Consider the following 26,580-nt stretch of genomic DNA (forward strand, 5'->3'; position numbering starts at 1 on the left):
AGAATCAGTGCTCTAACCACTAGACTACAGAGGATGAGTTGAAGCCGGGCTGACAAAATCTGCTCCTGTTTATTGCTGCCTATGCTCAGACTGTTGGCTTGTACAGTCAGAGTTAAACCCACAAATACATAAAAACTATCAGATCTAAAGAAGATTTGTTTGCTTCTTTCAAAACACAAAGACACTGTTGGCATCTGCTGTATCATTTGCTAATTTTATGTCCAGGAATCTTTCTCAAATTGAAACTTACATGAATACATTTAGCCTGAAAGCACTGAATGTTATGTCCAGAACTCTATCTTAAATTTCATCTCAAATGTCCAGCAGAAATCTTAAGCCCACATCAGCTATGAAGACTGCTTCAGGAGACATAGGAACAGTAATATAATGAACAACCTACTGGATTTGGGTAGGCAAAATAGAATTTGAAGGCTATAAGCTGCCCACAAACTCTATCAGAGCTAAAGAAGTGACTACTTGTCAGTAGAGAACTCCACTTAAACCCTGTGGGACTTGAACCCAGGTCTCCCATATGGGAGAATCAGTGCTCTAACCACTAGACTACAGAGGATGAGTTGAAGCCGGGCTGACAAAATCTGCTCCTGTTTATTGCTGCCTATGCTCAGACTGTTGGCTTGTACAGTCAGAGTTAAACCCACAAATACATAAAAACTATCAGATCTAAAGAAGATTTGTTTGCTTCTTTCAAAACACAAAGACACTGTTGGCATCTGCTGTATCATTTGCTAATTTTATGTCCAGGAATCTTTCTCAAATTGAAACTTACATGAATCCATTTTGCTTGAAAGCACTGATTGTTATGTCCAGAACTCTATATAAAATTTGAACTCAAATGTCCAGCAGAAACCTTAAGCCCACATCAGCTATGAAGACTGCTTCAGGAGACATAGGAACAGTAATATAATGAACAACCTACTGGATTTGGGTAGGCAAAATAGAATTTGAAGGCTATAAGCTGCCCACAAACTCTATCAGAGCTAAAGAAGTGACTACTTGTCAGTGGAGAACTCCACTTAAACCCTGTGGGACTTGAACCCAGGTCTCCCATATGGGAGAATCAATGCTCTAACCACTAGTCTACAGAGGATGAGTTGAAACCGGGCTGACAAAATCTGCTCCTGTTTATTGCTGCCTATGCTCAGACTGTTGGCTTGTACAGTCAGAGTTAAACCCACAAATACATAAAAACTATCAGATCTAAAGAAGATTTGTTTGCTTCTTTCAAAACACAAAGACACTGTTGGCATCTGCTGTATCATTTGCTAATTTTATGTCCAGGAATCTTTCTCAAATTGAAACTTACATGAATACATTTAGCCTGAAAGCACTGAATGTTATGTCCAGAACTCTATCTTAAATTTCATCTCAAATGTCCAGCAGAAATCTTAAGCCCACATCAGCTATGAAGACTGCTTCAGGAGACATAGGAACAGTACTAAAATGAACAACCTACTGGATTTGGGTAGGCAAAATAGAATTTGCAGGCAATAAGCTGCCCACAAACTCTATCAGAGATAATGAAGTGACTACTTGTCAGTAGAGAACTCCACTTAAACCCTGTGGGACTTGAACCCAGGTCTCCCATATGGGAGAATCAGTGCTCTAACCACTAGACTACAGAGGATGAGTTGAAGCCGGGCTGACAAAATCTGCTCCTGTTTATTGCTGCCTATGCTCAGACTGTTGGCTTGTACAGTCAGAGTTAAACCCACAAATACATAAAAACTATCAGATCTAAAGAAGATTTGTTTGCTTCTTTCAAAACCCAAAGACACTGTTGGCATCTGCTGTATCATTTGCTAATTTTATGTCCAGGAATCTTTCTCAAATTGAAACTTACATGAATCCATTTTGCTTGAAAGCACTGATTGTTATGTCCAGAACTCCATATTAAATTTGAACTCAAATGTCCAGCAGAAACCTTAAGCCCACATCAGCTATGAAGACTGCTTCAGGAGACATAGGAACAGTAATAAAATGAACAACCTACTGGATTTGGGTAGGCAAAATAGAACTTTCGGGCTATAAGCTGCCCACAAACTCTATCAGAGCTAAAGCAGTGACTACTTGTCAGTGGAGAACTCCACTTAAACCCTGTGGGACTTGAACCCAGGTCTCCCATATGGGAGAATCAATGCTCTAACCACTAGAACACAGAGGATGAGTTGAAACCGGACTGACAAAATCTGCTCCTGTTTATTGCTGCCTATGCTCAGACTGTTGGCCTGTACAGTCAGAGTTAAACCCACAAATACATAAAAACTATCAGATCTAAAGAAGATTTGTTTGCTTCTTTCAAAACACAAAGACACTCTTGGCATCTGCTGTATCATTTGCTAATTTTATGTCCAGGAATCTTTCTCAAATTGAAACTTACATGAATCCATTTTGATTGAAAGCACTGATTGTTATGTCCAGAACTCTATATAAAATTTGAACTCAAATGTCCAGCAGAAACCTTAAGCCCACATCAGCTATGAAGACTGCTTCAGGAGACATAGGAACAGTAATATAATGAACAACCTACTGGATTTGGGTAGGCAAAATAGAATTTGAAGGCTATAAGCTGCCCACAAACTCTATCAGAGCTAAAGAAGTGACTACTTGTCAGTAGAGAACTCCACTTAAACCCTGTGGGACTTGAACCCAGGTCTCCCATATGGGAGAATCAGTGCTCTAACCACTAGACTACAGAGGATGAGTTGAAGCCGGGCTGACAAAATCTGCTCCTGTTTATTGCTGCCTATGCTCAGACTGTTGGCTTGTACAGTCAGAGTTAAACCCACAAATACATAAAAACTATCAGATCTAAAGAAGATTTGTTTGCTTCTTTCAAAACACAAAGACACTGTTGGCATCTGCTGTATCATTTGCTAATTTTATGTCCAGGAATCTTTCTCAAATTGAAACTTACATGAATACATTTAGCCTGAAAGCACTGAATGTTATGTCCAGAACTCTATCTTAAATTTCATCTCAAATGTCCAGCAGAAATCTTAAGCCCACATCAGCTATGAAGACTGCTTCAGGAGACATAGGAACAGTAATAAAATGAACAACCTACTGGATTTGGGTAGGCAAAATAGAATTTGTAGCCTATAAGCTGCCCACAAACTCTATCAGAGCTAAAGAAGTGACTACTTGTCAGTAGAGAACTCCACTTATACCCTGTGGGACTTGAACCCAGGTCTCCCATATGGGAGAATCAGTGCTCTAACCACTAGACTACAGAGGATGAGTTGAAGCCGGGCTGACAAAATCTGCTCCTGTTTATTGCTGCCTATGCTCAGACTGTTGGCTTGTACAGTCAGAGTTAAACCCACAAATACATAAAAACTATCAGATCTAAAGAAGATTTGTTTGCTTCTTTCAAAACACAAAGACACTGTTGGCATCTGCTGTATCATTTGCTAATTTTATGTCCAGGAATCTTTCTCAAATTGAAACTTACATGAATCCATTTTGCTTGAAAGCACTGATTGTTATGTCCAGAACTCTATATAAAATTTGAACTCAAATGTCCAGCAGAAACCTTAAGCCCACATCAGCTATGAAGACTGCTTCAGGAGACATAGGAACAGTAATAAAATGAACAACCTACTGGATTTGGGTAGGCAAAATAGAACTTTCGGGCTATAAGCTGCCCACAAACTCTATCAGAGCTAAAGCAGTGACTACTTGTCAGTGGAGAACTCCACTTAAACCCTGTGGGACTTGAACCCAGGTCTCCCATATGGGAGAATCAATGCTCTAACCACTAGAACACAGAGGATGAGTTGAAACCGGACTGACAAAATCTGCTCCTGTTTATTGCTGCCTATGCTCAGACTGTTGGCTTGTACAGTCAGAGTTAAACCCACAAATACATAAAAACTATCAGATCTAAAGAAGATTTGTTTGCTTCTTTCAAAACACAAAGACACTCTTGGCATCTGCTGTATCATTTGCTAATTTTATGTCCAGGAATCTTTCTCAAATTGAAACTTACATGAATCCATTTTGATTGAAAGCACTGATTGTTATGTCCAGAACTCTATATAAAATTTGAACTCAAATGTCCAGCAGAAACCTTAAGCCCACATCAGCTATGAAGACTGCTTCAGGAGACATAGGAACAGTAATATAATGAACAACCTACTGGATTTGGGTAGGCAAAATAGAATTTGAAGGCTATAAGCTGCCCACAAACTCTATCAGAGCTAAAGAAGTGACTACTTGTCAGTAGAGAACTCCACTTAAACCCTGTGGGACTTGAACCCAGGTCTCCCATATGGGAGAATCAGTGCTCTAACCACTAGACTACAGAGGATGAGTTGAAGCCGGGCTGACAAAATCTGCTCCTGTTTATTGCTGCCTATGCTCAGACTGTTGGCTTGTACAGTCAGAGTTAAACCCACAAATACATAAAAACTATCAGATCTAAAGAAGATTTGTTTGCTTCTTTCAAAACCCAAAGACACTGTTGGCATCTGCTGTATCATTTGCTAATTTTATGTCCAGGAATCTTTCTCAAATTGAAACTTACATGAATACATTTAGCCTGAAAGCACTGAATGTTATGTCCAGAACTCTATCTTAAATTTCATCTCAAATGTCCAGCAGAAATCTTAAGCCCACATCAGCTATGAAGACTGCTTCAGGAGACATAGGAACAGTAATAAAATGAACAACCTACTGGATTTGGGTAGGCAAAATAGAATTTGTAGCCTATAAGCTGCCCACAAACTCTATCAGAGCTAAAGAAGTGACTACTTGTCAGTAGAGAACTCCACTTATACCCTGTTAGACTTGAACCCAGGTCTCCCATATGGGAGAATCAGTGCTCTAACCACTAGACTACAGAGGATGAGTTGAAGCAGGGCTGACAAAATCTGCTCCTGTTTATTGCTGCCTATGCTCAGACTGTTGGCTTGTACAGTCAGAGTTAAACCCACAAATACATAAAAACTATCAGATCTAAAGAAGATTTGTTTGCTTCTTTCAAAACACAAAGACACTGTTGGCATCTGCTGTATCATTTGCTAATTTTATGTCCAGGAATCTTTCTCAAATTGAAACTTACATGAATCCATTTTGCTTGAAAGCACTGATTGTTATGTCCAGAACTCCATATTAAATTTGAACTCAAATGTCCAGCAGAAACCTTAAGCCCACATCAGCTATGAAGACTGCTTCAGGAGACATAGGAACAGTAATAAAATGAACAACCTACTGGATTTGTTTAGGCAAAATAGAACTTTCGGGCTATAAGCTGCCCACAAACTCTATCAGAGCTAAAGCAGTGACTACTTGTCAGTGGAGAACTCCACTTAAACCCTGTGGGACTTGAACCCAGGTCTCCCATATGGGAGAATCAATGCTCTAACCACTAGAACACAGAGGACGAGTTGAAACCGGACTGACAAAATCTGCTCCTGTTTATTGCTGCCTATGCTCAGACTGTTGGCTTGTACAGTCAGAGTTAAACCCACAAATACATAAAAACTATCAGATCTAAAGAAGATTTGTTTGCTTCTTTCAAAACACAAAGACACTCTTGGCATCTGCTGTATCATTTGCTAATTTTATGTCCAGGAATCTTTCTCAAATTGAAACTTACATGAATCCATTTTGCTTGAAAGCACTGATTGTTATGTCCAGAACTCTATATAAAATTTGAACTCAAATGTCCAGCAGAAACCTTAAGCCCACATCAGCTATGAAGACTGCTTCAGGAGACATAGGAACAGTAATATAATGAACAACCTACTGGATTTGGGTAGGCAAAATAGAATTTGAAGGCTATAAGCTGCCCACAAACTCTATCAGAGCTAAAGAAGTGACTACTTGTCAGTAGAGAACTCCACTTAAACCCTGTGGGACTTGAACCCAGGTCTCCCATATGGGAGAATCAGTGCTCTAACCACTAGACTACAGAGGATGAGTTGAAGCCGGGCTGACAAAATCTGCTCCTGTTTATTGCTGCCTATGCTCAGACTGTTGGCTTGTACAGTCAGAGTTAAACCCACAAATACATAAAAACTATCAGATCTAAAGAAGATTTGTTTGCTTCTTTCAAAACACAAAGACACTGTTGGCATCTGCTGTATCATTTGCTAATTTTATGTCCAGGAATCTTTCTCAAATTGAAACTTACATGAATCCATTTTGCTTGAAAGCACTGATTGTTATGTCCAGAACTCTATATGAAATTTGAACTCAAATGTCCAGCAGAAACCTTAAGCCCACATCAGCTATGAAGACTGCTTCAGGAGACATAGGAACAGTAATATAATGAACAACCTACTGGATTTGGGTAGGCAAAATAGAATTTGAAGGCTATAAGCTGCCCACAAACTCTATCAGAGCTAAAGAAGTGACTACTTGTCAGAGGAGAACTCCACTTAAACCCTGTGGGACTTGAACCCAGGTCTCCCATATGGGAGAATCAATGCTCTAACCACTAGTCTACAGAGGATGAGTTGAAACCGGGCTGACAAAATCTGCTCCTGTTTATTGCTGCCTATGCTCAGACTGTTGGCTTGTACAGTCAGAGTTAAACCCACAAATACATAAAAACTATCAGATCTAAAGAAGATTTGTTTGCTTCTTTCAAAACACAAAGACACTGTTGGCATCTGCTGTATCATTTGCTAATTTTATGTCCAGGAATCTTTCTCAAATTGAAACTTACATGAATACATTTAGCCTGAAAGCACTGAATGTTATGTCCAGAACTCTATCTTAAATTTCATCTCAAATGTCCAGCAGAAATCTTAAGCCCACATCAGCTATGAAGACTGCTTCAGGAGACATAGGAACAGTACTAAAATGAACAACCTACTGGATTTGGGTAGGCAAAATAGAATTTGCAGGCAATAAGCTGCCCACAAACTCTATCAGAGATAATGAAGTGACTACTTGTCAGTAGAGAACTCCACTTAAACCCTGTGGGACTTGAACCCAGGTCTCCCATATGGGAGAATCAGTGCTCTAACCACTAGACTACAGAGGATGAGTTGAAGCCGGGCTGACAAAATCTGCTCCTGTTTATTGCTGCCTATGCTCAGACTGTTGGCTTGTACAGTCAGAGTTAAACCCACAAATACATAAAAACTATCAGATCTAAAGAAGATTTGTTTGCTTCTTTCAAAACCCAAAGACACTGTTGGCATCTGCTGTATCATTTGCTAATTTTATGTCCAGGAATCTTTCTCAAATTGAAACTTACATGAATCCATTTTGCTTGAAAGCACTGATTGTTATGTCCAGAACTCCATATTAAATTTGAACTCAAATGTCCAGCAGAAACCTTAAGCCCACATCAGCTATGAAGACTGCTTCAGGAGACATAGGAACAGTAATAAAATGAACAACCTACTGGATTTGGGTAGGCAAAATAGAACTTTCGGGCTATAAGCTGCCCACAAACTCTATCAGAGCTAAAGCAGTGACTACTTGTCAGTGGAGAACTCCACTTAAACCCTGTGGGACTTGAACCCAGGTCTCCCATATGGGAGAATCAATGCTCTAACCACTAGAACACAGAGGACGAGTTGAAACCGGACTGACAAAATCTGCTCCTGTTTATTGCTGCCTATGCTCAGACTGTTGGCTTGTACAGTCAGAGTTAAACCCACAAATACATAAAAACTATCAGATCTAAAGAAGATTTGTTTGCTTCTTTCAAAACACAAAGACACTGTTGGCATCTGCTGTATCATTTGCTAATTTTATGTCCAGGAATCTTTCTCAAATTGAAACTTACATGAATACATTTAGCCTGAAAGCACTGAATGTTATGTCCAGAACTCTATCTTAAATTTCATCTCAAATGTCCAGCAGAAATCTTAAGCCCACATCAGCTATGAAGACTGCTTCAGGAGACATAGGAACAGTACTAAAATGAACAACCTACTGGATTTGGGTAGGCAAAATAGAATTTGCAGGCAATAAGCTGCCCACAAACTCTATCAGAGCTAAAGAAGTGACTACTTGTCAGTAGAGAACTCCACTTAAACCCTGTGGGACTTGAACCCAGGTCTCCCATATGGGAGAATCAGTGCTCTAACCACTAGACTACAGAGGATGAGTTGAAGCCGGGCTGACAAAATCTGCTCCTGTTTATTGCTGCCTATGCTCAGACTGTTGGCTTGTACAGTCAGAGTTAAACCCACAAATACATAAAAACTATCAGATCTAAAGAAGATTTGTTTGCTTCTTTCAAAACACAAAGACACTGTTGGCATCTGCTGTATCATTTGCTAATTTTATGTCCAGGAATCTTTCTCAAATTGAAACTTACATGAATCCATTTTGCTTGAAAGCACTGATTGTTATGTCCAGAACTCCATATTAAATTTGAACTCAAATGTCCAGCAGAAACCTTAAGCCCACATCAGCTATGAAGACTGCTTCAGGAGACATAGGAACAGTAATAAAATGAACAACCTACTGGATTTGGGTAGGCAAAATAGAACTTTCGGGCTATAAGCTGCCCACAAACTCTATCAGAGCTAAAGCAGTGACTACTTGTCAGTGGAGAACTCCACTTAAACCCTGTGGGACTTGAACCCAGGTCTCCCATATGGGAGAATCAATGCTCTAACCACTAGAACACAGAGGACGAGTTGAAACCGGACTGACAAAATCTGCTCCTGTTTATTGCTGCCTATGCTCAGACTGTTGGCTTGTACAGTCAGAGTTAAACCCACAAATACATAAAAACTATCAGATCTAAAGAAGATTTGTTTGCTTCTTTCAAAACACAAAGACACTCTTGGCATCTGCTGTATCATTTGCTAATTTTATGTCCAGGAATCTTTCTCAAATTGAAACTTACATGAATCCATTTTGCTTGAAAGCACTGATTGTTATGTCCAGAACTCTATATAAAATTTGAACTCAAATGTCCAGCAGAAACCTTAAGCCCACATCAGCTATGAAGACTGCTTCAGGAGACATAGGAACAGTAATATAATGAACAACCTACTGGATTTGGGTAGGCAAAATAGAATTTGAAGGCTATAAGCTGCCCACAAACTCTATCAGAGCTAAAGAAGTGACTACTTGTCAGTAGAGAACTCCACTTAAACCCTGTGGGACTTGAACCCAGGTCTCCCATATGGGAGAATCAGTGCTCTAACCACTAGACTACAGAGGATGAGTTGAAGCCGGGCTGACAAAATCTGCTCCTGTTTATTGCTGCCTATGCTCAGACTGTTGGCTTGTACAGTCAGAGTTAAACCCACAAATACATAAAAACTATCAGATCTAAAGAAGATTTGTTTGCTTCTTTCAAAACACAAAGACACTGTTGGCATCTGCTGTATCATTTGCTAATTTTATGTCCAGGAATCTTTCTCAAATTGAAACTTACATGAATCCATTTTGCTTGAAAGCACTGATTGTTATGTCCAGAACTCTATATAAAATTTGAACTCAAATGTCCAGCAGAAACCTTAAGCCCACATCAGCTATGAAGACTGCTTCAGGAGACATAGGAACAGTAATATAATGAACAACCTACTGGATTTGGGTAGGCAAAATAGAATTTGAAGGCTATAAGCTGCCCACAAACTCTATCAGAGCTAAAGAAGTGACTACTTGTCAGTAGAGAACTCCACTTAAACCCTGTGGGACTTGAACCCAGGTCTCCCATATGGGAGAATCAGTGCTCTAACCACTAGACTACAGAGGATGAGTTGAAGCCGGGCTGACAAAATCTGCTCCGGTTTATTGCTGCCTATGCTCAGACTGTTGGCTTGTACAGTCAGAGTTAAACCCACAAATACATAAAAACTATCAGATCTAAAGAAGATTTGTTTGCTTCTTTCAAAACACAAAGACACTGTTGGCATCTGCTGTATCATTTGCTAATTTTATGTCCAGGAATCTTTCTCAAATTGAAACTTACATGAATACATTTAGCCTGAAAGCACTGAATGTTATGTCCAGAACTCTATCTTAAATTTCATCTCAAATGTCCAGCAGAAATCTTAAGCCCACATCAGCTATGAAGACTGCTTCAGGAGACATAGGAACAGTAATATAATGAACAACCTACTGGATTTGGGTAGGCAAAATAGAATTTGAAGGCTATAAGCTGCCCACAAACTCTATCAGAGCTAAAGAAGTGACTACTTGTCAATAGAGAACTCCACTTAAACCCTGTGGGACTTGAACCCAGGTCTCCCATATGGGAGAATCAGTGCTCTAACCACTAGACTACAGAGGATGAGTTGAAGCCGGGCTGACAAAATCTGCTCCTGTTTATTGCTGCCTATGCTCAGACTGTTGGCTTGTACAGTCAGAGTTAAACCCACAAATACATAAAAACTATCAGATCTAAAGAAGATTTGTTTGCTTCTTTCAAAACACAAAGACACTGTTGGCATCTGCTGTATCATTTGCTAATTTTATGTCCAGGAATCTTTCTCAAATTGAAACTTACATGAATCCATTTTGCTTGAAAGCACTGATTGTTATGTCCAGAACTCTATATAAAATTTGAACTCAAATGTCCAGCAGAAACCTTAAGCCCACATCAGCTATGAAGACTGCTTCAGGAGACATAGGAACAGTAATATAATGAACAACCTACTGGATTTGGGTAGGCAAAATAGAATTTGAAGGCTATAAGCTGCCCACAAACTCTATCAGAGCTAAAGAAGTGACTACTTGTCAGTGGAGAACTCCACTTAAACCCTGTGGGACTTGAACCCAGGTCTCCCATATGGGAGAATCAATGCTCTAACCACTAGTCTACAGAGGATGAGTTGAAACCGGGCTGAAAAAATCTGCTCCTGTTTATTGCTGCCTATGCTCAGACTGTTGGCTTGTACAGTCAGAGTTAAACCCACAAATACATAAAAACTATCAGATCTAAAGAAGATTTGTTTGCTTCTTTCAAAACACAAAGACACTGTTGGCATCTGCTGTATCATTTGCTAATTTTATGTCCAGGAATCTTTCTCAAATTGAAACTTACATGAATACATTTAGCCTGAAAGCACTGAATGTTATGTCCAGAACTCTATCTTAAATTTCATCTCAAATGTCCAGCAGAAATCTTAAGCCCACATCAGCTATGAAGACTGCTTCAGGAGACATAGGAACAGTACTAAAATGAACAACCTACTGGATTTGGGTAGGCAAAATAGAATTTGCAGGCAATAAGCTGCCCACAAACTCTATCAGAGATAATGAAGTGACTACTTGTCAGTAGAGAACTCCACTTAAACCCTGTGGGACTTGAACCCAGGTCTCCCATATGGGAGAATCAGTGCTCTAACCACTAGACTACAGAGGATGAGTTGAAGCCGGGCTGACAAAATCTGCTCCTGTTTATTGCTGCCTATGCTCAGACTGTTGGCTTGTACAGTCAGAGTTAAACCCACAAATACATAAAAACTATCAGATCTAAAGAAGATTTGTTTGCTTCTTTCAAAACACAAAGACACTGTTGGCATCTGCTGTATCATTTGCTAATTTTATGTCCAGGAATCTTTCTCAAATTGAAACTTACATGAATCCATTTTGCTTGAAAGCACTGATTGTTATGTCCAGAACTCTATATAAAATTTGAACTCAAATGTCCAGCAGAAACCTTAAGCCCACATCAGCTATGAAGACTGCTTCAGGAGACATAGGAACAGTAATATAATGAACAACCTACTGGATTTGGGTAGGCAAAATAGAACTTTCGGGCTATAAGCTGCCCACAAACTCTATCAGAGCTAAAGCAGTGACTACTTGTCAGTGGAGAACTCCACTTAAACCCTGTGGGACTTGAACCCAGGTCTCCCATATGGGAGAATCAATGCTCTAACCACTAGAACACAGAGGACGAGTTGAAACCGGACTGACAAAATCTGCTCCTGTTTATTGCTGCCTATGCTCAGACTGTTGGCTTGTACAGTCAGAGTTAAACCCACAAATACATAAAAACTATCAGATCTAAAGAAGATTTGTTTGCTTCTTTCAAAACACAAAGACACTCTTGGCATCTGCTGTATCATTTGCTAATTTTATGTCCAGGAATCTTTCTCAAATTGAAACTTACATGAATCCATTTTGCTTGAAAGCACTGATTGTTATGTCCAGAACTCTATATAAAATTTGAACTCAAATGTCCAGCAGAAACCTTAAGCCCACATCAGCTATGAAGACTGCTTCAGGAGACATAGGAACAGTAATATAATGAACAACCTACTGGATTTGGGTAGGCAAAATAGAATTTGAAGGCTATAAGCTGCCCACAAACTCTATCAGAGCTAAAGAAGTGACTACTTGTCAGTAGAGAACTCCACTTAAACCATGTGGGACTTGAACCCAGGTCTCCCATATGGGAGAATCAGTGCTCTAACCACTAGACTACAGAGGATGAGTTGAAGCCGGGCTGACAAAATCTGCTCCTGTTTATTGCTGCCTATGCTCAGACTGTTGGCTTGTACAGTCAGAGTTAAACCCACAAATACATAAAAACTATCAGATCTAAAGAAGATTTGTTTGCTTCTTTCAAAACCCAAAGACACTGTTGGCATCTGCTGTATCATTTGCTAATTTTATGTCCAGGAATCTTTCTCAAATTGAAACTTACATGAATACATTTAGCCTGAAAGCACTGAATGTTATGTCCAGAACTCTATCTTAAATTTCATCTCAAATGTCCAGCAGAAATCTTAAGCCCACATCAGCTATGAAGACTGCTTCAGGAGACATAGGAACAGTAATAAAATGAACAACCTACTGGATTTGGGTAGGCAAAATAGAATTTGTAGCCTATAAGCTGCCCACAAACTCTATCAGAGCTAAAGAAGTGACTACTTGTCAGTAGAGAACTCCACTTATACCCTGTTAGACTTGAACCCAGGTCTCCCATATGGGAGAATCAGTGCTCTAACCACTAGACTACAGAGGATGAGTTGAAGCAGGGCTGACAAAATCTGCTCCTGTTTATTGCTGCCTATGCTCAGACTGTTGGCTTGTACAGTCAGAGTTAAACCCACAAATACATAAAAACTATCAGATCTAAAGAAGATTTGTTTGCTTCTTTCAAAACACAAAGACACTGTTGGCATCTGCTGTATCATTTGCAAATTTTATGTCCAGGAATCTTTCTCAAATTGAAACTTACATGAATCCATTTTGCTTGAAAGCACTGATTGTTATGTCCAGAACTCCATATTAAATTTGAACTCAAATGTCCAGCAGAAACCTTAAGCCCACATCAGCTATGAAGACTGCTTCAGGAGACATAGGAACAGTAATAAAATGAACAACCTACTGGATTTGGGTAGGCAAAATAGAACTTTCGGGCTATAAGCTGCCCACAAACTCTATCAGAGCTAAAGCAGTGACTACTTGTCAGTGGAGAACTCCACTTAAACCCTGTGGGACTTGAACCCAGGTCTCCCATATGGGAGAATCAATGCTCTAACCACTAGAACACAGAGGACGAGTTGAAACCGGACTGACAAAATCTGCTCCTGTTTATTGCTGCCTATGCTCAGACTGTTGGCTTGTACAGTCAGAGTTAAACCCACAAATACATAAAAACTATCAGATCTAAAGAAGATTTGTTTGCTTCTTTCAAAACACAAAGACACTCTTGGCATCTGCTGTATCATTTGCTAATTTTATGTCCAGGAATCTTTCTCAAATTGAAACTTACATGAATCCATTTTGCTTGAAAGCACTGATTGTTATGTCCAGAACTCTATATAAAATTTGAACTCAAATGTCCAGCAGAAACCTTAAGCCCACATCAGCTATGAAGACTGCTTCAGGAGACATAGGAACAGTAATAAAATGAACAACCTACTGGATTTGGGTAGGCAAAATAGAACTTTCGGGCTATAAGCTGCCCACAAACTCTATCAGAGCTAAAGCAGTGACTACTTGTCAGTGGAGAACTCCACTTAAACCCTGTGGGACTTGAACCCAGGTCTCCCATATGGGAGAATCAATGCTCTAACCACTAGAACACAGAGGATGAGTTGAAACCGGACTGACAAAATCTGCTCCTGTTTATTGCTGCCTATGCTCAGACTGTTGGCTTGTACAGTCAGAGTTAAACCCACAAATACATAAAAACTATCAGATCTAAAGAAGATTTGTTTGCTTCTTTCAAAACACAAAGACACTCTTGGCATCTGCTGTATCATTTGCTAATTTTATGTCCAGGAATCTTTCTCAAATTGAAACTTACATGAATCCATTTTGATTGAAAGCACTGATTGTTATGTCCAGAACTCTATATAAAATTTGAACTCAAATGTCCAGCAGAAACCTTAAGCCCACATCAGCTATGAAGACTGCTTCAGGAGACATAGGAACAGTAATATAATGAACAACCTACTGGATTTGGGTAGGCAAAATAGAATTTGAAGGCTATAAGCTGCCCACAAACTCTATCAGAGCTAAAGAGGTGACTACTTGTCAGTAGAGAACTCCACTTAAACCCTGTGGGACTTGAACCCAGGTCTCCCATATGGGAGAATCAGTGCTCTAACCACTAGACTACAGAGGATGAGTTGAAGCTGGGCTGACAAAATCTGCTCCTGTTTATTGCTGCCTATGCTCAGACTGTTGGCTTGTACAGTCAGAGTTAAACCCACAAATACATAAAAACTATCAGATCTAAAGAAGATTTGTTTGCTTCTTTCAAAACCCAAAGACACTGTTGGCATCTGCTGTATCATTTGCTAATTTTATGTCCAGGAATCTTTCTCAAATTGAAACTTACATGAATACATTTAGCCTGAAAGCACTGAATGTTATGTCCAGAACTCTATCTTAAATTTCATCTCAAATGTCCAGCAGAAATCTTAAGCCCACATCAGCTATGAAGACTGCTTCAGGAGACATAGGAACAGTAATAAAATGAACAACCTACTGGATTTGGGTAGGCAAAATAGAATTTGTAGCCTATAAGCTGCCCACAAACTCTATCAGAGCTAAAGAAGTGACTACTTGTCAGTAGAGAACTCCACTTATACCCTGTTAGACTTGAACCCAGGTCTCCCATATGGGAGAATCAGTGCTCTAACCACTAGACTACAGAGGATGAGTTGAAGCAGGGCTGACAAAATCTGCTCCTGTTTATTGCTGCCTATGCTCAGACTGTTGGCTTGTACAGTCAGAGTTAAACCCACAAATACATAAAAACTATCAGATCTAAAGAAGATTTGTTTGCTTCTTTCAAAACACAAAGACACTGTTGGCATCTGCTGTATCATTTGCTAATTTTATGTCCAGGAATCTTTCTCAAATTGAAACTTACATGAATCCATTTTGCTTGAAAGCACTGATTGTTATGTCCAGAACTCCATATTAAATTTGAACTCAAATGTCCAGCAGAAACCTTAAGCCCACATCAGCTATGAAGACTGCTTCAGGAGACATAGGAACAGTAATAAAATGAACAACCTACTGGATTTGTTTAGGCAAAATAGAACTTTCGGGCTATAAGCTGCCCACAAACTCTATCAGAGCTAAAGCAGTGACTACTTGTCAGTGGAGAACTCCACTTAAACCCTGTGGGACTTGAACCCAGGTCTCCCATATGGGAGAATCAATGCTCTAACCACTAGAACACAGAGGACGAGTTGAAACCGGACTGACAAAATCTGCTCCTGTTTATTGCTGCCTATGCTCAGACTGTTGGCTTGTACAGTCAGAGTTAAACCCACAAATACATAAAAACTATCAGATCTAAAGAAGATTTGTTTGCTTCTTTCAAAACACAAAGACACTCTTGGCATCTGCTGTATCATTTGCTAATTTTATGTCCAGGAATCTTTCTCAAATTGAAACTTACATGAATCCATTTTGCTTGAAAGCACTGATTGTTATGTCCAGAACTCTATATAAAATTTGAACTCAAATGTCCAGCAGAAACCTTAAGCCCACATCAGCTATGAAGACTGCTTCAGGAGACATAGGAACAGTAATATAATGAACAACCTACTGGATTTGGGTAGGCAAAATAGAATTTGAAGGCTATAAGCTGCCCACAAACTCTATCAGAGCTAAAGAAGTGACTACTTGTCAGTAGAGAACTCCACTTAAACCCTGTGGGTCTTGAACCAAGGTCTCCCATATGGGAGAATCAGTGCTCTAACCACTAGACTACAGAGGATGAGTTGAAGCCGGGCTGACAAAATCTGCTCCTGTTTATTGCTGCCTATGCTCAGACTGTTGGCTTGTACAGTCAGAGTTAAACCCACAAATACATAAAAACTATCAGATCTAAAGAAGATTTGTTTGCTTCTTTCAAAACACAAAGACACTGTTGGCATCTGCTGTATCATTTGCTAATTTTATGTCCAGGAATCTTTCTCAAATTGAAACTTACATGAATCCATTTTGCTTGAAAGCACTGATTGTTATGTCCAGAACTCTATATAAAATTTGAACTCAAATGTCCAGCAGAAACCTTAAGCCCACATCAGCTATGAAGACTGCTTCAGGAGACATAGGAACAGTAATATAATGAACAACCTACTGGATTTGGGTAGGCAAAATAGAATTTGAAGGCTATAAGCTGCCGACAAACTCTATCAGAGCTAAAGAAGTGACTACTTGTCAGTAGAGAACTCCACTTAAACCCTGTGGGACTTGAACCCAGGTCTCCCATATGGGAGAATCAGTGTTCTAACCACTAGACTACAGAGGATGAGTTGAAGCCGGGCTGACAAAATCTGCTCCGGTTTATTGCTGCCTATGCTCAGACTGTTGGCTTGTACAGTCAGAGTTAAACCCACAAATACATAAAAACTATCAGATCTAAAGAAGATTTGTTTGCTTCTTTCAAAACACAAAGACACTGTTGGCATCTGCTGTATCATTTGCTAATTTTATGTCCAGGAATCTTTCTCAAATTGAAACTTACATGAATACATTTAGCCTGAAAGCACTGAATGTTATGTCCAGAACTCTATCTTAAATTTCATCTCAAATGTCCAGCAGAAATCTTAAGCCCACATCAGCTATGAAGACTGCTTCAGGAGACATAGGAACAGTAATATAATGAACAACCTACTGGATTTGGGTAGGCAAAATAGAATTTGAAGGCTATAAGCTGCCCACAAACTCTATCAGAGCTAAAGAAGTGACTACTTGTCAATAGAGAACTCCACTTAAACCCTGTGGGACTTGAACCCAGGTCTCCCATATGGGAGAATCAGTGCTCTAACCACTAGACTACAGAGGATGAGTTGAAGCCGGGCTGACAAAATCTGCTCCTGTTTATTGCTGCCTATGCTCAGACTGTTGGCTTGTACAGTCAGAGTTAAACCCACAAATACATAAAAACTATCAGATCTAAAGAAGATTTGTTTGCTTCTTTCAAAACACAAAGACACTGTTGGCATCTGCTGTATCATTTGCTAATTTTATGTCCAGGAATCTTTCTCAAATTGAAACTTACATGAATCCATTTTGCTTGAAAGCACTGATTGTTATGTCCAGAACTCTATATAAAATTTGAACTCAAATGTCCAGCAGAAACCTTAAGCCCACATCAGCTATGAAGACTGCTTCAGGAGACATAGGAACAGTAATATAATGAACAACCTACTGGATTTGGGTAGGCAAAATAGAATTTGAAGGCTATAAGCTGCCGACAAACTCTATCAGAGCTAAAGAAGTGACTACTTGTCAGTAGAGAACTCCACTTAATACCTGTGGGACTTGAACCCAGGTCTCCCATATGGGAGAATCAGTGTTCTAACCACTAGACTACAGAGGATGAGTTGAAGCCGGGCTGACAAAATCTGCTCCGGTTTATTGCTGCCTATGCTCAGACTGTTGGCTTGTACAGTCAGAGTTAAACCCACAAATACATAAAAACTATCAGATCTAAAGAAGATTTGTTTGCTTCTTTCAAAACACAAAGACACTGTTGGCATCTGCTGTATCATTTGCTAATTTTATGTCCAGGAATCTTTCTCAAATTGAAACTTACATGAATACATTTAGCCTGAAAGCACTGAATGTTATGTCCAGAACTCTATCTTAAATTTCATCTCAAATGTCCAGCAGAAATCTTAAGCCCACATCAGCTATGAAGACTGCTTCAGGAGACATAGGAACAGTAATATAATGAACAACCTACTGGATTTGGGTAGGCAAAATAGAATTTGAAGGCTATAAGCTGCCCACAAACTCTATCAGAGCTAAAGAAGTGACTACTTGTCAATAGAGAACTCCACTTAAACCCTGTGGGACTTGAACCCAGGTCTCCCATATGGGAGAATCAGTGCTCTAACCACTAGACTACAGAGGATGAGTTGAAGCCGGGCTGACAAAATCTGCTCCTGTTTATTGCTGCCTATGCTCAGACTGTTGGCTTGTACAGTCAGAGTTAAACCCACAAATACATAAAAACTATCAGATCTAAAGAAGATTTGTTTGCTTCTTTCAAAACACAAAGACACTGTTGGCATCTGCTGTATCATTTGCTAATTTTATGTCCAGGAATCTTTCTCAAATTGAAACTTACATGAATCCATTTTGCTTGAAAGCACTGATTGTTATGTCCAGAACTCTATATAAAATTTGAACTCAAATGTTTAGCAGAAACCTTAAGCCCACATCAGCTATGAAGACTGCTTCAGGAGACATAGGAACAGTAATATAATGAACAACCTACTGGATTTGGGTAGGCAAAATAAAATTTGAAGGCTATAAGCTGCCCACAAACTCTATCAGAGCTAAAGAAGTGACTACTTGTCAGTGGAGAACTCCACTTAAACCCTGTGGGACTTGAACCCAGGTCTCCCATATGGGAGAATCAATGCTCTAACCACTAGTCTACAGAGGATGAGTTGAAACCGGGCTGACAAAATCTGCTCCTGTTTATTGCTGCCTATGCTCAGACTGTTGGCTTGTACAGTCAGAGTTAAACCCACAAATACATAAAAACTATCAGATCTAAAGAAGATTTGTTTGCTTCTTTCAAAACACAAAGACACTGTTGGCATCTGCTGTATCATTTGCTAATTTTATGTCCAGGAATCTTTCTCAAATTGAAACTTACATGAATCCATTTTGCTTGAAAGCACTGATTGTTATGTCCAGAACTCCATATTAAATTTGAACTCAAATGTCCAGCAGAAACCTTAAGCCCACATCAGCTATGAAGACTGCTTCAGGAGACATAGGAACAGTAATAAAATGAACAACCTACTGGATTTGGGTAGGCAAAATAGAACTTTCGGGCTATAAGCTGCCCACAAACTCTATCAGAGCTAAAGCAGTGACTACTTGTCAGTGGAGAACTCCACTTAAACCCTGTGGGACTTGAACCCAGGTCTCCCATATGGGAGAATCGATGCTCTAACCACTAGAACACAGAGGATGAGTTGAAACCGGACTGACAAAATCTGCTCCTGTTTATTGCTGCCTATGCTCAGACTGTTGGCTTGTACAGTCAGAGTTAAACCCACAAATACATAAAAACTATCAGATCTAAAGAAGATTTGTTTGCTTCTTTCAAAACACAAAGACACTCTTGGCATCTGCTGTATCATTTGCTAATTTTATGTCCAGGAATCTTTCTCAAATTGAAACTTACATGAATCCATTTTGATTGAAAGCACTGATTGTTATGTCCAGAACTCTATATAAAATTTGAACTCAAATGTCCAGCAGAAACCTTAAGCCCACATCAGCTATGAAGACTGCTTCAGGAGACATAGGAACAGTAATATAATGAACAACCTACTGGATTTGGGTAGGCAAAATAGAATTTGAAGGCTATAAGCTGCCCACAAACTCTATCAGAGCTAAAGAAGTGACTACTTGTAAGTAGAGAACTCCACTTAAACCCTGTGGGACTTGAACCCAGGTCTCCCATATGGGAGAATCAGTGCTCTAACCACTAGACTACAGAGGATGAGTTGAAGCCGGGCTGACAAAATCTGCTCCTGTTTATTGCTGCCTATGCTCAGACTGTTGGCTTGTACAATCAGAGTTAAACCCACAAATACATAAAAACTATCAGATCTAAAGAAGATTTGTTTGCTTCTTTCAAAACCCAAAGACACTGTTGACATCTGCTGTATCATTTGCTAATTTTATGTCCAGGAATCTTTCTCAAATTGAAACTTACATGAATACATTTAGCCTGAAAGCACTGAATGTTATGTCCAGAACTCTATCTTAAATTTCATCTCAAATGTCCAGCAGAAATCTTAAGCCCACATCAGCTATGAAGACTGCTTCAGGAGACATAGGAACAGTAATAAAATGAACAACCTACTGGATTTGGGTAGGCAAAATAGAATTTGTAGCCTATAAGCTGCCCACAAACTCTATCAGAGCTAAAGAAGTGACTACTTGTCAGTAGAGAACTCCACTTATACCCTGTTAGACTTGAACCCAGGTCTCCCATATGGGAGAATCAGTGCTCTAACCACTAGACTACAGAGGATGAGTTGAAGCAGGGCTGACAAAATCTGCTCCTGTTTATTGCTGCATATGCTCAGACTGTTGGCTTGTACAGTCAGAGTTAAACCCACAAATACATAAAAACTATCAGATCTAAAGAAGATTTGTTTGCTTCTTTCAAAACACAAAGACACTGTTGGCATCTGCTGTATCATTTGCTAATTTTATGTCCAGGAATCTTTCTCAAATTGAAACTTACATGAATCCATTTTGCTTGAAAGCACTGATTGTTATGTCCAGAACTCCATATTAAATTTGAACTCAAATGTCCAGCAGAAACCTTAAGCCCACATCAGCTATGAAGACTGCTTCAGGAGACATAGGAACAGTAATAAAATGAACAACCTACTGGATTTGGGTAGGCAAAATAGAACTTTCAGGCTATAAGCTGCCCACAAACTCTATCAGAGCTAAAGCAGTGACTACTTGTCAGTGGAGAACTCCACTTAAACCCTGTGGGACTTGAACCCAGGTCTCCCATATGGGAGAATCAATGCTCTAACCACTAGAACACAGAGGACGAGTTGAAACCGGACTGACAAAATCTGCTCCTGTTTATTGCTGCCTATGCTCAGACTGTTGGCTTGTACAGTCAGAGTTAAACCCACAAATACATAAAAACTATCAGATCTAAAGAAGATTTGTTTGCTTCTTTCAAAACACAAAGACACTCTTGGCATCTGCTGTATCATTTGCTAATTTTATGTCCAGGAATCTTTCTCAAATTGAAACTTACATGAATCCATTTTGCTTGAAAGCACTGATTGTTATGTCCAGAACTCTATATAAAATTTGAACTCAAATGTCCAGCAGAAACCTTAAGCCCACATCAGCTATGAAGACTGCTTCAGGAGACATAGGAACAGTAATATAATGAACAACCTACTGGATTTGGGTAGGCAAAATAGAATTTGAAGGCTATAAGCTGCCCACAAACTCTATCAGAGCTAAAGAAGTGACTACTTGTCAGTAGAGAACTCCACTTAAACCCTGTGGGACTTGAACCCAGGTCTCCCATATGGGAGAATCAGTGCTCTAACCACTAGACTACAGAGGATGAGTTGAAGCCGGGCTGACAAAATCTGCTCCTGTTTATTGCTGCCTATGCTCAGACTGTTGGCTTGTACAGTCAGAGTTAAACCCACAAATACATAAAAACTATCAGATCTAAAGAAGATTTGTTTGCTTCTTTCAAAACACAAAGACACTGTTGGCATCTGCTGTATCATTTGCTAATTTTATGTCCAGGAATCTTTCTCAAATTGAAACTTACATGAATCCATTTTGCTTGAAAACACTGATTGTTATGTCCAGAACTCTATATGAAATTTGAACTCAAATGTCCAGCAGAAACCTTAAGCCCACATCAGCTATGAAGACTGCTTCAGGAGACATAGGAACAGTAATATAATGAACAACCTACTGGATTTGGGTAGGCAAAATAGAATTTGAAGGCTATAAGCTGCCCACAAACTCTATCAGAGCTAAAGAAGTGACTACTTGTCAGAGGAGAACTCCACTTAAACCCTGTGGGACTTGAACCCAGGTCTCCCATATGGGAGAATCAATGCTCTAACCACTAGTCTACAGAGGATGAGTTGAAACCGGGCTGACAAAATCTGCTCCTGTTTATTGCTGCCTATGCTCAGACTGTTGGCTTGTACAGTCAGAGTTAAACCCACAAATACATAAAAACTATCAGATCTAAAGAAGATTTGTTTGCTTCTTTCAAAACACAAAGACACTGTTGGCATCTGCTGTATCATTTGCTAATTTTATGTCCAGGAATCTTTCTCAAATTGAAACTTACATGAATACATTTAGCCTGAAAGCACTGAATGTTATGTCCAGAACTCTATCTTAAATTTCATCTCAAATGTCCAGCAGAAATCTTAAGCCCACATCAGCTATGAAGACTGCTTCAGGAGACATAGGAACAGTACTAAAATGAACAACCTACTGGATTTGGGTAGGCAAAATAGAATTTGCAGGCAATAAGCTGCCCACAAACTCTATCGGAGATAATGAAGTGACTACTTGTCAGTAGAGAACTCCACTTAAACCCTGTGGGACTTGAACCCAGGTCTCCCATATGGGAGAATCAGTGCTCTAACCACTAGACTACAGAGGATGAGTTGAAGCCGGGCTGACAAAATCTGCTCCTGTTTATTGCTGCCTATGCTCAGACTGTTGGCTTGTACAGTCAGAGTTAAACCCACAAATACATAAAAACTATCAGATCTAAAGAAGATTTGTTTGCTTCTTTCAAAACCCAAAGACACTGTTGGCATCTGCTGTATCATTTGTTAATTTTATGTCCAGGAATCTTTCTCAAATTGAAACTTACATGAATCCATTTTGCTTGAAAGCACTGATTGTTATGTCCAGAACTCCATATTAAATTTGAACTCAAATGTCCAGCAGAAACCTTAAGCCCACATCAGCTATGAAGACTGCTTCAGGAGACATAGGAACAGTAATAAAATGAACAACCTACTGGATTTGGGTAGGCAAAATAGAACTTTCGGGCTATAAGCTGCCCACAAACTCTATCAGAGCTAAAGCAGTGACTATTTGTCAGTGGAGAACTCCACTTAAACCCTGTGGGACTTGAACCCAGGTCTCCCATATGGGAGAATCAATGCTCTAACCACTAGAACACAGAGGACGAGTTGAAACCGGACTGACAAAATCTGCTCCTGTTTATTGCTGCCTATGCTCAGACTGTTGGCTTGTACAGTCAGAGTTAAACCCACAAATACATAAAAACTATCAGATCTAAAGAAGATTTGTTTGCTTCTTTCAAAACACAAAGACACTGTTGGCATCTGCTGTATCATTTGCTAATTTTATGTCCAGGAATCTTTCTCAAATTGAAACTTACATGAATACATTTAGCCTGAAAGCACTGAATGTTATGTCCAGAACTCTATCTTAAATTTCATCTCAAATGTCCAGCAGAAATCTTAAGCCCACATCAGCTATGAAGACTGCTTCAGGAGACATAGGAACAGTACTAAAATGAACAACCTACTGGATTTGGGTAGGCAAAATAGAATTTGCAGGCAATAAGCTGCCCACAAACTCTATCGGAGATAATGAAGTGACTACTTGTCAGTAGAGAACTCCACTTAAACCCTGTGGGACTTGAACCCAGGTCTCCCATATGGGAGAATCAGTGCTCTAACCACTAGACTACAGAGGATGAGTTGAAGCCGGGCTGACAAAATCTGCTCCTGTTTATTGCTGCCTATGCTCAGACTGTTGGCTTGTACAGTCAGAGTTAAACCCACAAATACATAAAAACTATCAGATCTAAAGAAGATTTGTTTGCTTCTTTCAAAACCCAAAGACACTGTTGGCATCTGCTGTATCATTTGTTAATTTTATGTCCAGGAATCTTTCTCAAATTGAAACTTACATGAATCCATTTTGCTTGAAAGCACTGATTGTTATGTCCAGAACTCCATATTAAATTTGAACTCAAATGTCCAGCAGAAACCTTAAGCCCACATCAGCTATGAAGACTGCTTCAGGAGACATAGGAACAGTAATAAAATGAACAACCTACTGGATTTGGGTAGGCAAAATAGAACTTTCGGGCTATAAGCTGCCCACAAACTCTATCAGAGCTAAAGCAGTGACTATTTGTCAGTGGAGAACTCCACTTAAACCCTGTGGGACTTGAACCCAGGTCTCCCATATGGGAGAATCAATGCTCTAACCACTAGAACACAGAGGACGAGTTGAAACCGGACTGACAAAATCTGCTCCTGTTTATTGCTGCCTATGCTCAGACTGTTGGCTTGTACAGTCAGAGTTAAACCCACAAATACATAAAAACTATCAGATCTAAAGAAGATTTGTTTGCTTCTTTCAAAACACAAAGACACTGTTGGCATCTGCTGTATCATTTGCTAATTTTATGTCCAGGAATCTTTCTCAAATTGAAACTTACATGAATACATTTAGCCTGAAAGCACTGAATGTTATGTCCAGAACTCTATCTTAAATTTCATCTCAAATGTCCAGCAGAAATCTTAAGCCCACATCAGCTATGAAGACTGCTTCAGGAGACATAGGAACAGTACTAAAATGAACAACCTACTGGATTTGGGTAGGCAAAATAGAATTTGCAGGCAATAAGCTGCCCACAAACTCTATCGGAGATAATGAAGTGACTACTTGTCAGTAGAGAACTCCACTTAAACCCTGTGGGACTTGAACCCAGGTCTCCCATATGGGAGAATCAGTGCTCTAACCACTAGACTACAGAGGATGAGTTGAAGCCGGGCTGACAAAATCTGCTCCTGTTTATTGCTGCCTATGCTCAGACTGTTGGCTTGTACAGTCAGAGTTAAACCCACAAATACATAAAAACTATCAGATCTAAAGAAGATTTGTTTGCTTCTTTCAAAACCCAAAGACACTGTTGGCATCTGCTGTATCATTTGTTAATTTTATGTCCAGGAATCTTTCTCAAATTGAAACTTACATGAATCCATTTTGCTTGAAAGCACTGATTGTTATGTCCAGAACTCCATATTAAATTTGAACTCAAATGTCCAGCAGAAACCTTAAGCCCACATCAGCCATGAAGACTGCTTCAGGAGACATAGGAACAGTAATAAAATGAACAACCTACTGGATTTGGGTAGGCAAAATAGAACTTTCGGGCTATAAGCTGCCCACAAACTCTATCAGAGCTAAAGCAGTGACTATTTGTCAGTGGAGAACTCCACTTAAACCCTGTGGGACTTGAACCCAGGTCTCCCATATGGGAGAATCAATGCTCTAACCACTAGAACACAGAGGACGAGTTGAAACCGGACTGACAAAATCTGCTCCTGTTTATTGCTGCCTATGCTCAGACTGTTGGCTTGTACAGTCAGAGTTAAACCCACAAATACATAAAAACTATCAGATCTAAAGAAGATTTGTTTGCTTCTTTCAAAACACAAAGACACTCTTGGCATCTGCTGTATCATTTGCTAATTTTATGTCCAGGAATCTTTCTCAAATTGAAACTTACATGAATCCATTTTGCTTGAAAGCACTGATTGTTATGTCCAGAACTCTATATAAAATTTGAACTCAAATGTCCAGCAGAAACCTTAAGCCCACATCAGCTATGAAGACTGCTTCAGGAGACATAGGAACAGTAATATAATGAACAACCTACTGGATTTGGGTAGGCAAAATAGAATTTGAAGACTATAAGCTGCCCACAAACTCTATCAGAGCTAAAGAAGTGACTACTTGTCAGTAGAGAACTCCACTTAAACCCTGTGGGACTTGAACCCAGGTCTCCCATATGGGAGAATCAGTGCTCTAACCACTAGACTACAGAGGATGAGTTGAAGCCAGGCTGACAAAATCTGCTCCTGTTTATTGCTGCCTATGCTCAGACTGTTGGCTTGTACAGTCAGAGTTAAACCCACAAATACATAAAAACTATCAGATCTAAAGAAGATTTGTTTGCTTCTTTCAAAACACAAAGACACTGTTGGCATCTGCTGTATCATTTGCTAATTTTATGTCCAGGAATCTTTCTCAAATTGAAACTTACATGAATCCATTTTGCTTGAAAGCACTGATTGTTATGTCCAGAACTCTATATAAAATTTGAACTCAAATGTCCAGCAGAAACCTTAAGCCCACATCAGCTATGAAGACTGCTTCAGGAGACATAGGAACAGTAATATAATGAACAACCTACTGGATTTGGGTAGGCAAAATAGAATTTGAAGGCTATAAGCTGCCCACAAACTCTATCAGAGCTAAAGAAGTGACTACTTGTCAGTAGAGAACTCCACTTAAACCCTGTGGGACTTGAACCCAGGTCTCCCATATGGGAGAATCAGTGCTCTAACCACTAGACTACAGAGGATGAGTTGAAGCCGGGCTGACAAAATCTGCTCCGGTTTATTGCTGCCTATGCTCAGACTGTTGGCTTGTACAGTCAGAGTTAAACCCACAAATACATAAAAACTATCAGATCTAAAGAAGATTTGTTTGCTTCTTTCAAAACACAAAGACACTGTTGGCATCTGCTGTATCATTTGCTAATTTTATGTCCAGGAATCTTTCTCAAATTGAAACTTACATGAATACATTTAGCCT

This window comes from Misgurnus anguillicaudatus, chromosome 17, assembly GCF_027580225.2.
Source record: "Misgurnus anguillicaudatus chromosome 17, ASM2758022v2, whole genome shotgun sequence".
In the NCBI taxonomy this organism is placed as follows: domain Eukaryota; kingdom Metazoa; phylum Chordata; class Actinopteri; order Cypriniformes; family Cobitidae; genus Misgurnus; species Misgurnus anguillicaudatus.